Raw genomic sequence first — 12,613 nt, forward strand, 5'->3', positions numbered from 1 at the left:
AACGCCAGGCCCACGACCAACGCGACCTAGCAGTGAAGGCCAAGGCCCGCAAGGACCGCACCACCCACCAGGCCCCGCGTAAGCAGGGCACAGTTGTAACCTTCAAGCTCCGCGGGTGATGGGGTTTCATCAAGGAGCAGGGACTGTATGCGGAGGTCTTCGTCAACCGCAGAGATGTGGAGGCCCACCTCTGGGAAGGCCACCCAGACCGAGACCTTTACCCGGGAGACACAGTTAGTTACACCAGACATTTTGGTGAAAAGGGCTGGTTCGCCTTAAATGTGCACAAAAAGAGAGACCCTGTGGCATATTCTACCAAAGCTTCAGTTAAATTGTCTCCTGTGGCAACGGCGCCCCCTGGCATCCAAACTACTGCTACCACAAAGACCACAATTGTTACTCTGACGTGCACCATCATCAGGACAACTACATGTACTGTCGCAACTACTGCCACTGTTGTGGCTAAAGAGTTGACTCCAGTGATGGCTTGTGCTTCGGCTGCTCCTGAACGAAAAACTGTGGGTACTCAGACCCCAAAGTGGAACGAGGGACCTCCCTATGTAGTACCAGGCGGTAGCCAATACCCAAAAGGACTACCCCCGCCGGTACTACCTCCTGAATGGTATAAATAAACCTCGAAACCACGGCATGTAAATAGTTAACTGTTTCTTTGCTGCTTGAACCCGTCCAAGGTTAACTTTTAAAGGGATCCCCGTTTAAAGGGATCCTATGTTTTGCACAAGTTCATCATAGTTTTTAAAGAACATTTGAATCATGGACGGTGAATGATTCACAAACTGCTTGTATATAGTTTGCACCTTCTTAAGGGTGCTTTCTACTGGTTTTACATAGGAGGCTTTTACAGAGACTGCCTCTTAACAGAAACTGCTGTTAAATTATGCTGTAAAAATAACTGCTTTGCCTTACAGACCTGAAGAAAAACCTGTTGGTGCGGCAGGATTCCACGTCTTGTAGCCCACCCAAGACCAACGTTCGGGGGTTCCTAACGTGTCCCTCATATCCTATCACGTCATGTTGCCTTTAAGTAAACTTGGATACGAATGATGTGATTATTTTGCACTACCTCTGAAAAGACTTGGATTTCCTCTTAAAGGGAATGTTTATTCGTAGCACTTTGCCTAAGAGAAACAATGTTGCTTTAAGTAGTTAGATAGTAATAATGTTCATACATAGCTGATAGTATGTAGTTAAGAATAGGAAATGTTGGATGATGTACTTTAAATAAAATTGAGGATAAAGAAATTGGAAGAAGGATACAGTGAGCCCGTAGAGGGAGTGAAACCTGTTCTGTATTTCAATAAAGTGAACCCGTAGGGGTTAGTGAGTCCTCTAGTGAGCCTTAGAAAGTTAGTTAAAAGACTTTGCACTTAGAAAAGAATAACTATTTTATGCATGAATAAAGAAAATGTTAATTTATTGTTTTGAACTTGCACTTAGTAGTTAATAGATAGTATACCTGAACGGGTAATAGTACTTCATAGTTAGTTAGCGCATCCGTAATTAGTCAATCTACAGAAGTAGCTGGAAATGTAAATATGTTCTTATTTGTAACGTTCAAGTGTTCTCACCTCCCATAAAGGGAAGCATTGTTATATTAACTTGTTGATAGCATTTCAAAAATTTTGCATGTCTTTTGTTAACCTGTAATTGTTGTTTTCTTTTAGCCGTCTGGGAGTACTGGATTTAACCGGGGGGGGGAGTGCAGCGCCCCAGAGTCCTGGTCGTTGCAGTAATGTCATTCTCCCACCAGGGGGAGTGATATTACATCTGAAGGTAATAAAGGAGATCTACCTACCAGGTATCAGAAACCATACACTACACTTCACACTCCAGACCACCAGGGGGAGCCTTGCTCCTATCTACTAGGGCACTCCTCACAGAAGGGTAAAACTGGTGGGCTGGATAGAAAGTTAGAGAGACGCTGGCTGGGCTTTGCCCAGGCAACACCTGTCAGGCAGACAGGGGGAAAGGAGGAACATCGGAGCTGCAGACAGAGGGTCCCTGTCAGGGGTGGGATCCTGACAGAGGCCTAGCGAGACAGAAAGATATGGAGCTGTGCCTGCCCCACATGCGGCAGCATCCTAAGAAAGGACACAAAGAGAATTGTATTGTAGAGAGTGAGAAACGAAGTCTCAGCACAAGGAGAAAACACCAGGAGTTCTGCCCTGAAATAGGTTGCCTCCTTCTGAGGCACGTAGCCAGTGGTCGGAACACCGAGGGAGTAATTGACTCTACGCATTACCGGCAGGACAGTCAATTCCAAGTTGGCTGCCCGACCTTAATACCTAGAAGACACAGTGGCAAATTGTGGGGGTCGGGGCCTCTCTAGGGTCCCTAAAAACAAGCCTCAGGCCATCAGTCATACGGGTTTGTCCTATCCATACCATCTGGGGGACAGAGAGGAAGAAATAACATCTAGAACATCTACAAGAGTTGTGAGGGCCTTACCGAGTTGCTCAGCAGGGAGGGACTACAACACACAGGCGCTAGTAGGAAGGCTATTGATTTCCACCTGGATAAGGCAACTCTGGATTTGCCTTCGGACTGGCCGGACTATCCCTTCCCTGTGGTCTGTACCCTGGACTGTGGATGCTGAAGTCTTCAGTAAAAGGTAAAGAGACTGCAACCTTATGTCCTCGTTATTCCCTGCGCCTTACATCGTCCACCATCATCATCTACACTTCTGGGGACACACTTCACCTGTGGGAAGGTATACCATCTAGCTGCCATAACATCACCCCAGCGGACCCCTCACCACAGCGTCGGTCACCCTGACCGAATACCACAGTTGGCATCACGAACTTCCCCTTTAAAGACCTTTCCCAAAACCATAAAAACTCTATTCCTTTATTGGACGCCCCTCAAAGGGCCACGGACCGGGTTGGGCCACCGTCACATCCCCTGAACCGAAGGACCCAGTGCCGAGTACCCCATTGCCCTAACGTGGGGGCGCTCCAGATATATCTTTTGTTGGCAATGAGAGGTCAAACGTTATCTGTAAGTCTTCACAAGGTTGGCACACACTGTTGGGGGTATGTTGGCCCATTCCTCCATGCAGATCTCCTCTAGAGCAGTGATGTTTTGGGCCTCTCGCTGGGCAACACGGACTTTCAATTCCCTCCAAAGGTTTTCTATAGGGTTGAGATCTGGAGACTGGCTAGGCCACTCCAGGACCTTGAAATGCTTCTTATAAAGCCACTCCTTCATTGCCCTGGCAGTGTGCTTGGGATCATTATCATGCTGATAGACCCATCCATGTTTCATCTTCAATGCCCTTGCTGAGGGAAGGAGGTCTGCACTCAAAATCTCACAATACATGGCCCCATTCAATCTTTCATGTACACGAATCAGTTGTCCTGATCCCTTTGCAGGGAAACAGCCCCAATGCATGATGTTGCCACCCCCATGCTTCACGGTAGGTATGGTGTTCTTTGGATGCAACTCAGCATTCTGTCTCCTCCAAACACGACGAGTTTTGTTTCTACCAAACAGTTCTACTTTAGTTTCATCAGACCATATGATATTCTCCCAATACTCTTCTGGATAATCCAAATGCTCTCTTCTAAACTTCAGACGGGCCCGGACATGTACTGGCCTAAGCAGGGGGACATGTCTGGCACTGCAGGATCTGAGTCCCTGGTGGCGTAGTGTGGTACTGATGGTAGCCTTTGTTACGGTGGTCCTAGCTCTCTGCAGGTCATTCACTAGGTCCCCCCGTGTGGTTCTGGGATTTTTGCTCACCGTTCTTGTAATCATTTTGACCCCACTGGGTTATATCTTGCGTGGAGCCCCAGATCGATGGAGATTATCAGTGGTCTTGTATGTCTTCCATTTTCTTATTATTCCTCCTACAGTTGATTTCATCACACCAAGCTGCTTGCCTATTGTAGATTTAGTCTTCCCAGTCTGGTGCAGGGCTACAATTTTGTTTCTGGTGTCCTTCGACAGCTCTTTGGTCTTCACCATAGTGGAGTTTGGAGTCAGACTGTTTGAGGTTGTGGACAGGTGTCTTTTATACTGATAACAAGGTCAAACAGGTGCCATTACTACAGGTAATGAGTGGAGGACAGAGGAGCCTCTTAAAGAAGAAGTTACAGGTCTGTGAGAGCCAGAAATCTTGCATGTTTTTAGGTGACCAAATACGTATTTTCTACCAGAATTTAAAAAATTAATCTTACCAAATCAGACAAGGTGATTTTCTGGAATAGTTTTCTCATTTTTGACTCTCATAGTTGTGGTCTACCTATGATGTCAATTACAGGCCTCTTTCATCTTTGTAAGTGGGAGAACTTGCACAATTGGTGGCTGACTAAATACTTTTTTCCTCCACTGTATATTATCATACCCAGGTTATAGCAGCTGTAGATATAATCATACCCAGGTTATAGTAGCTGTAAATATTCATCCCAAGGTTATAGCAGCTGTAGATATATAATCATACCCAGGTTATAGCAGCTGTTCATATGGATATATTCCCAGACTATTCCAGCCTGGTCTCTTGTGACGGCCTCTGCCCGGGTTTGGTGCTCCTTTTGCCGTGCTCTCAGCTCTGCACCGTGTAACGCTCAGCTTTGGCTGCAGTCGCGGCTTCCGATGACGGACGACATTCTGGTGTCATTCCTTTCTATAGACCCTTCATCCCTCAATAGAGACATTTGCAGTCTCAGTGGAAAGCTTTCAATTCTCCTCTATCTGCATCTCACCCCGGGACTTGATCTCTCAGTAATGATATTTCTTCGCTCAGGTTTACAAATGTTCCTTCTCTTGTTCTGATAAAAAAAATAATAATATAAAAAGTAATAACCCCCCGCCCGGAGCCGTAATATAAAAGTACGCGCCATCTGCTAAAGAATGGATCTGTGCGTATCGCCAGCACATCGCACAATGGCGCATAAATCACCAGCTAATATCAGCAGCACAATGCCGGCACAAGGTTATAGAAGAATAGCAAGGCGAGGAACGAGCTCGCCCCCCGCCGGGCTAATACCCTCAGCTGTGCGGAGATTGTTATCAGAGAGCAAGGTTCTGTAAGGAACGGCCTTTCCGGCGGCTGCCTTCCACACCGCCATATACTGTATCTGATGTGACACCAAACCAGCAGACAGTCCAGATTATTGGAGCTCATGCACACAATGAGAAAGTTTAGGAGTGCATTCTAGGTCGCGACCATCCTACAAGAGGTCACCAGAGATTGTCTCCTCCAGCATCACCTTCACCAGCCCAATGGTTCCATCATCCAAAATGTGACTTCGGACTAATTTTTGCCTTCATCAGGTGGCTAAGAAAGAGATGTATCAAAATTAAGAAGCCCCCACAAAAGTCTAGACCCAAGATAGCCAGTGGAACCCCCCCCCACAAAAAAGATAGAGAATGTGTGGCCCAACCTCCAGAAGAGCATGTAAGAGGGGTCCGACTCACTGAAAAGCTGGGTAAGAGGGGTCTGACCTATAAGTGGATACGGAGGGGTCTGGCCACAGAAGAATTGGGTATGGGAGGGCTGGATAACGAAAGACCAGGCTTTCCGAAGAGTTGGCTGAAGATGTTCTGGCCACAAAAGAGCTGGGTAAAGTGAAGACTTGGGCAAAGGAGGGTCTGGCACTCAGAATATGTGGTTTACAGAGACAAGCCAAGAAAAACTTGGAAAGAACAGAGGAAGTGAATATATACAAAGAACGGGTGCACTAATTGGAAAAGTAAGAAAATAGGAGTTGTGCTCTACCTAGTCTATATATAGCGAATACATGAAAAAAAGAGAGGAAAGATAGACTAGATGGAGTAGGCACAACCACAAATATGTAAATATCAAAAAAGATCCTTTATTATCACCTCACGAATTACCATAAAAACATTTAAAACACAAAAGATCATAACCCCACTCATGGATTAAAGTGAACCCCTAGTGTCATGATCTCAATGGCAAGAGAACATAGCATCAGCATATATAGGAACTAGCTCTTGGAAGATGGGAACTGAGCTGACCATGAACTAAACCTAACGCACAACTAGCAGTGGCCGGGTAGCATGCCTACGTTGATTCTAGATGCCCAGCACCAGCCGGAGGACTAAATAAGCTAGCAGAGGAAAATATTAGTCCTAGCTCACCTCTAGAGAAATACCCCGGAAGGAGACAGAGGCCCCCCACATGTATTGGCGGTGAGTTAAGATGAAATAACAAACGTAGTATGAAAATAGGTTTAGCAAATTTGAGGTCCACTTACTACATAGCAGAAGACAGAAAGGACACTTTCATGGTCAGCTGAAAACCCTATCAAAACACCATCCAGAAATTACTTTAAAACTCTGGCATTAACTCATAACACCAGAGTGGCAATTCCTGTTCACAAGAGCTTTCCAGACACAGTAACGAAACTACAGCTGTGAACTGGAACAAAAATGCAAAAACAAACATGGACAAGAGTCCAACTTATCTAGTAGTTGTCTAGGAGCAGGAACAAGCACAGAGAGGCTTCTGATAACATTGTTGACCGGCAAGCAACTAACAGAGCAGCAAGGTTATATAGCGACTCCCACATCTTGATGGGAACAGGTGAACAGAGAAGATGAAGACACCAGTTCAATTCCACCAGTAGCCACCGGGGGAGCCCAGAATCCAAATTCACAACAGTACCCCCCCCTCAAGGAGGGGGCACCGAACCCTCACCAGAACCACCAGGGCGATCAGGATGGGCCCTATGAAAGGCACGAACCAGATCAGAGGCATGAACATCAGATGCATTAACCCAAGAATTATCCTCCTGGCCGTATCCCTTCCACTTGACCAGATACTGGAGTCTCCGTCTGGAAACACGAGAGTCTAAGATTTTCTCCACAACGTACTCCAACTCACCCTCAACCAACACCGGAGCAGGAGGCTCAACGGAAGGCACAACCGGTACCTCATACCTGCGCAATAATGACCGATGAAAAACGTTATGAATAGAAAAGGATGCAGGGAGGTCCAAACGGAAGGAAACAGGGTTAAGAATCTCCAATATCTTATACGGGCCGATGAACCGAGGCTTAAACTTAGGAGAAGAGACCCTCATAGGGACAAAACGAGAAGACAACCACACCAAATCCCCAACACAAAGCCGAGGACCAACACGACGGTGGCGGTTGGCAAAAAGCTGAGTCTTCTCCTGGGACAACCTCAAATTGTCCACCACCTGCCTCCAGATCTGATGCAATCTCTCCACCACAGCATCCACTCCAGGACAATCCGAAGATTCCACCTGACCAGAGGAAAATCGAGGATGAAACCCCGAATTACAGAAAAACGGGGACACCAAAGTGGCAGAGCTGGCCCGATTATTGAGAGCGAACTCCGCCAATGGCAAAAAAGCAACCCAATCATCCTGGTCAGCAGACACAAAACACCTCAGATATGTCTCCAGGGTCTGATTAATCCGCTCGGTCTGGCCATTCGTCTGAGGATGGAAAGCGGACGAAAAAGATAAATCTATGCCCATCCTAGCACAGAATGCCCGCCAAAATCTAGACACGAATTGGGTCCCTCTGTCAGAAACGATATTCTCAGGAATACCATGCAAACGAACAACATTTTGAAAAAACAGAGGAACTAACTCGGAAGAAGAAGGCAACTTGGGCAGAGGAACCAAATGGACCATCTTAGAGAAACGGTCACACACCACCCAGATGACAGACATCTTCTGAGAAACAGGCAGATCTGAAATAAAATCCATCGAGATGTGCGTCCAAGGCCTCTTAGGAATAGGCAAGGGCAACAATAATCCACTAGCCCGAGAACAACAAGGCTTGGCCCGAGCACAAACGTCACAAGACTGCACAAAGCCTCGCACATCTCGTGACAGGGAAGGCCACCAGAAGGACCTTGACACCAAATCCCTGGTACCAAAAATGCCAGGATGACCTGCCAACGCAGAAGAATGAACCTCAGAGATGACTCTACTGGTCCAATCATCAGGAACAAACAGTTTATCAGGTGGGCAACGATCAGGTCTATCCGCCTGAAACTCCTGCAAGGCCCGCCGCAGGTCTGGAGAAACGGCTGACAATACCACTCCATCCTTAAGGATACCTGTGGGCTCAGAGTTACCAGGCGAGTCAGGCTCAAAACTCCTAGAAAGGGCATCCGCCTTAACATTCTTAGAACCCGGTAGGTATGACACCACAAAATTAAACCGAGAGAAAAATAATGACCAGCGCGCCTGTCTAGGATTCAGGCGCCTGGCGGTCTCAAGATAAATCAAATTTTTGTGGTCAGTCAATACCACCACCTGATGTCTGGCCCCCTCAAGCCAATGGCGCCACTCCTCAAAAGCCCACTTCATGGCCAAAAGCTCCCGATTCCCAACATCATAATTCCGCTCAGCGGGCGAAAATTTACGGGAAAAGAAGGCACAAGGCCTCATCACGGAGCAGTCAGAACTTTTCTGCGACAACACTGCCCCAGCTCCGATCTCAGAAGCGTCGACCTCAACCTGAAAAGGTAGAGCAACATCAGGCTGACGCAACACAGGGGCAGAGGAAAAACGGCGCTTAAGCTCCCGAAAGGCCTCCACAGCATCAGGGGACCAATCAGCAACATCAGCACCCTTCTTAGTCAAATCGGTCAATGGCTTAGCAATATCCGAAAAACCAGCAATAAATCGACGATAAAAGTTAGCAAAGCCCAAAAATTTCTGAAGACTCTTAAGAGAAGAGGGCTGCGTCCAATCACAAATAGCTTGAACCTTGACAGGATCCATTTCAATGGAAGAGGGGGAAAAAATATATCCCAAAAAGGAAATCCTCTGTACCCCAAAAACACACTTAGAACCCTTCACACACAAAGAATTAGACCGCAAAACCTGAAAAACCCTCCTGACTTGCTGGACATGAGAGTCCCAGTCATCCGAAAAAATCAGAATATCATCCAGATACACAATCATAAATTTATCCAAATAATCGCGAAAAATATCATGCATAAAGGACTGGAAAACTGACGGAGCATTAGAAAGACCAAAAGGCATCACTAAATACTCAAAGTGGCCCTCGGGCGTATTAAATGCGGTTTTCCACTCATCCCCCTGCCTGATTCGCACCAAATTATACGCCCCACGAAGGTCAATCTTAGAGAACCACTTGGCCCCCTTTATGCGAGCAAACAAATCAGTCAGCAACGGCAATGGGTATTGATATTTAACAGTGATTTTATTCAAAAGCCGATAATCAATACATGGTCTCAAAGAGCCGTCTTTTTTTGACACAAAGAAAAAACCGGCTCCTAAGGGAGATGACGATGGACGAATATGTCCCTTTTCCAAGGACTCCTTTATATATTCTCGCATAGCAGCATGTTCAGGCACAGACAGATTAAATAAACGACCCTTTGGGTATTTACTACCCGGGATTAAATCTATGGCACAATCGCACTCTCGGTGCGGAGGTAACGAACCAAGCTTGGATTCTTCAAAGACGTCACGATAGTCAGACAGGAACTCAGGAATTTCAGAGGGAATAGATGATGAAATGGAAACCACAGGTACATCCCCATGAGCCCCCTTACATCCCCAGCTCAACACAGACATAGCTCTCCAGTCGAGGACTGGGTTGTGAGATTGCAGCCAAGGCAATCCTAGCACCAAATCATCATGTAGATTATACAGCACCAGAAAGCGAATAATCTCCTGGTGATCCGGATTAATACGCATAGTTACTTGTGTCCAGTATTGTGGTTTATTATTAGCCAATGGGGTGGAGTCAATCCCCTTCAGAGGAATAGGAGTCTCCAAAGGCTCTAAATCATACCCACAGCGTTTGGCAAAGGACCAATCCATAAGACTCAAAGCGGCGCCAGAGTCGACATAGGCGTCCGTGGTAATAGATGACAAAGAGCAAATCAGGGTCACAGATAGAATAAACTTAGACGGTAAGGTGCAAATGGAAACAGATTTACCAAGCTTTTTAGTGCGCTTAGAGCATGCTGATATAACATGAGTAGAATCACCACAATAGAAACACAACCCATTTTTCCGTCTAAAATTCTGCCGCTCGCTTCGGGACAGAATTCTATCACACTGCATACTCTCTGGCGACTTCTCAGTGGACACCGCCAGATGGTGCACTGGTTTGCGCTCCCGCAAACGCCTATCGATCTGAATAGCCATTGTCATGGACTCATTCAGACCCGCAGGCACAGGGAACCCCACCATAACATCCTTAATGGCATCAGAGAGACCCTCTCTGAAAGTCGCCGCCAGGGCGCACTCATTCCACTGAGTAAGCACAGACCATTTACGGAATCTTTGGCAGTAAATTTCCGCTTCATCTTGCCCCTGAGATAGGGACATCAAAGTTTTTTCTGCCTGAAGCTCCAAATGAGGTTCGTCATAAAGCAACCCCAAGGCCAGAAAAAACGCATCCACATTGAGCAACGCAGGATCCCCTGGTGTCAATGAAAAAGCCCAGTCTTGAGGGTCGCCCCGGAGCAAGGAAATCACAATCCTGACCTGCTGTGCAGGGTCTCCGGCAGAGCGAGATTTCAGGGACAAAAATAATTTGCAATTATTTCGAAAATTCTGAAACCCAGATCTATTCCCCGAGAAAAATTCCGGCAAAGGAATTCTCGGCTCAGATACAGGTGCATGACAAACAAAATCTTGCAAATTTTGTACCTTCGTGGCGAGATTATTCAAACCTGCAGTTACACTCTGAAGATCCATTACAAACAGGTGGACACAGAGCCATTCAAAGATTAGAAGGAGAGAAAAAAAAAAAAAAAAAAAATTTCAGCAGACTACTTATTTCTCTCCTTTCTCAGCCAAGGATTTTAACCCTTTAGTGGGCCGGTCAAACTGTCATGATCTCAATGGCAAGAGAACATAGCATCAGCATATATAGGAACTAGCTCTTGGAAGATGGGAACTGAGCTGACCATGAACTAAACCTAACGCACAACTAGCAGTGGCCGGGTAGCATGCCTACGTTGATTCTAGATGCCCAGCACCAGCCGGAGGACTAAATAAGCTAGCAGAGGAAAATATTAGTCCTAGCTCACCTCTAGAGAAATACCCCGAAAGGAGACAGAGGCCCCCCACATGTATTGGCGGTGAGTTAAGATGAAATAACAAACGTAGTATGAAAATAGGTTTAGCAAATTTGAGGTCCACTTACTACATAGCAGAAGACAGAAAGGACACTTTCATGGTCAGCTGAAAACCCTATCAAAACACCATCCAGAAATTACTTTAAAACTCTGGCATTAACTCATAACACCAGAGTGGCAATTCCTGTTCACAAGAGCTTTCCAGACACAGTAACGAAACTACAGCTGTGAACTGGAACAAAAATGCAAAAACAAACATGGACAAGAGTCCAACTTATCTAGTAGTTGTCTAGGAGCAGGAACAAGCACAGAGAGGCTTCTGATAACATTGTTGACCGGCAAGCAACTAACAGAGCAGCAAGGTTATATAGCGACTCCCACATCTTGATGGGAACAGGTGAACAGAGAAGATGAAGACACCAGTTCAATTCCACCAGTAGCCACCGGGGGAGCCCAGAATCCAAATTCACAACACCCTAGGATTGATGTGCACCCACACATCAATCCATGTGGGAAACGTATATACAACCCATAACAGGTATTCATCTAATAGCCACAATACAACTATATATACGGTATATATATACAACCTGGCTGTAATCGGGTAATGGAATCGCAATCAAGAGTCCATGAACTTGTGGCTACTGGGTAGAAGGAGAAATCCAAAGTTGTGCACAAGGGAATGATCCAACACAGGGCCCAGCACTCAGAATATGTGGTTTACAGAGACGAGCCAAGAAAAACTTGGAAAGGACAGAGGAAGTGGACATGTGCAGAGGAAGACTGGAGAAGAGTGAGGCAAGAAAGGGTAAAAAGTTATGGAACTGGAGTGCCCCCGTAGGGCAGTGAGGTACTCGGTGCCGGGTCCTTCGGTTCTCAAGGGGGATGTCACGGTGGCTGACCCAGTCCGTGGCCCTCGGGAGGTCCGTTGTAAATGGGGGAAAGGTCTTTAAAGGGATAATGTTCGTGACGCCACCTGTGGTATTCGGTGAGGGTGACCGACGCTGCTTAGGGGTCCGCTGGGGTGATGTGATGGCAGCTAGATGGTATACCTTCCCACAGGTGAAGTGTATCCCCAGGGCTTCCCAGAGTGTAGATGGTGGATGGTGTGAGACGCAGTGAAGAACGAGGACACAAGGTTGCAGTCTCTTTACCTTTACTGAAGACTTCAGCATCCACAGTCCAGGGCACTGGATCACGGGGTAGGCAGAGTCCGGCCGGTCTGAAGGCAAATCCAGAGTCCTCTTATCCAGGTGGAAATCAGTAGCCTTCCTCTAGCGCCTGGGTGTTGTAGTACCTCCCTGCTGAGCGTCTCGGTAAGGTCCTCACAACTGTTGTAGATCTTCTAGATGTTATGTCTTTCTCTCTGTCCCCCTGCTGGTAAGGATAGGACAAACCTGTATGTCTGGTGGCCTGAGGCTTTTTACAGGGACTCTATCACGCCACCCGGCCCCCACAGTTGCCACCGTGCCTCCTGGGTATGGGTCGGGCAACTAATATGGAATTAGCTGTCCTGCCGGTCTC

The sequence above is a fragment of the Ranitomeya variabilis genome, chromosome 2 (assembly GCF_051348905.1).
Source record: "Ranitomeya variabilis isolate aRanVar5 chromosome 2, aRanVar5.hap1, whole genome shotgun sequence".
Lineage (NCBI taxonomy): Eukaryota > Metazoa > Chordata > Amphibia > Anura > Dendrobatidae > Ranitomeya > Ranitomeya variabilis.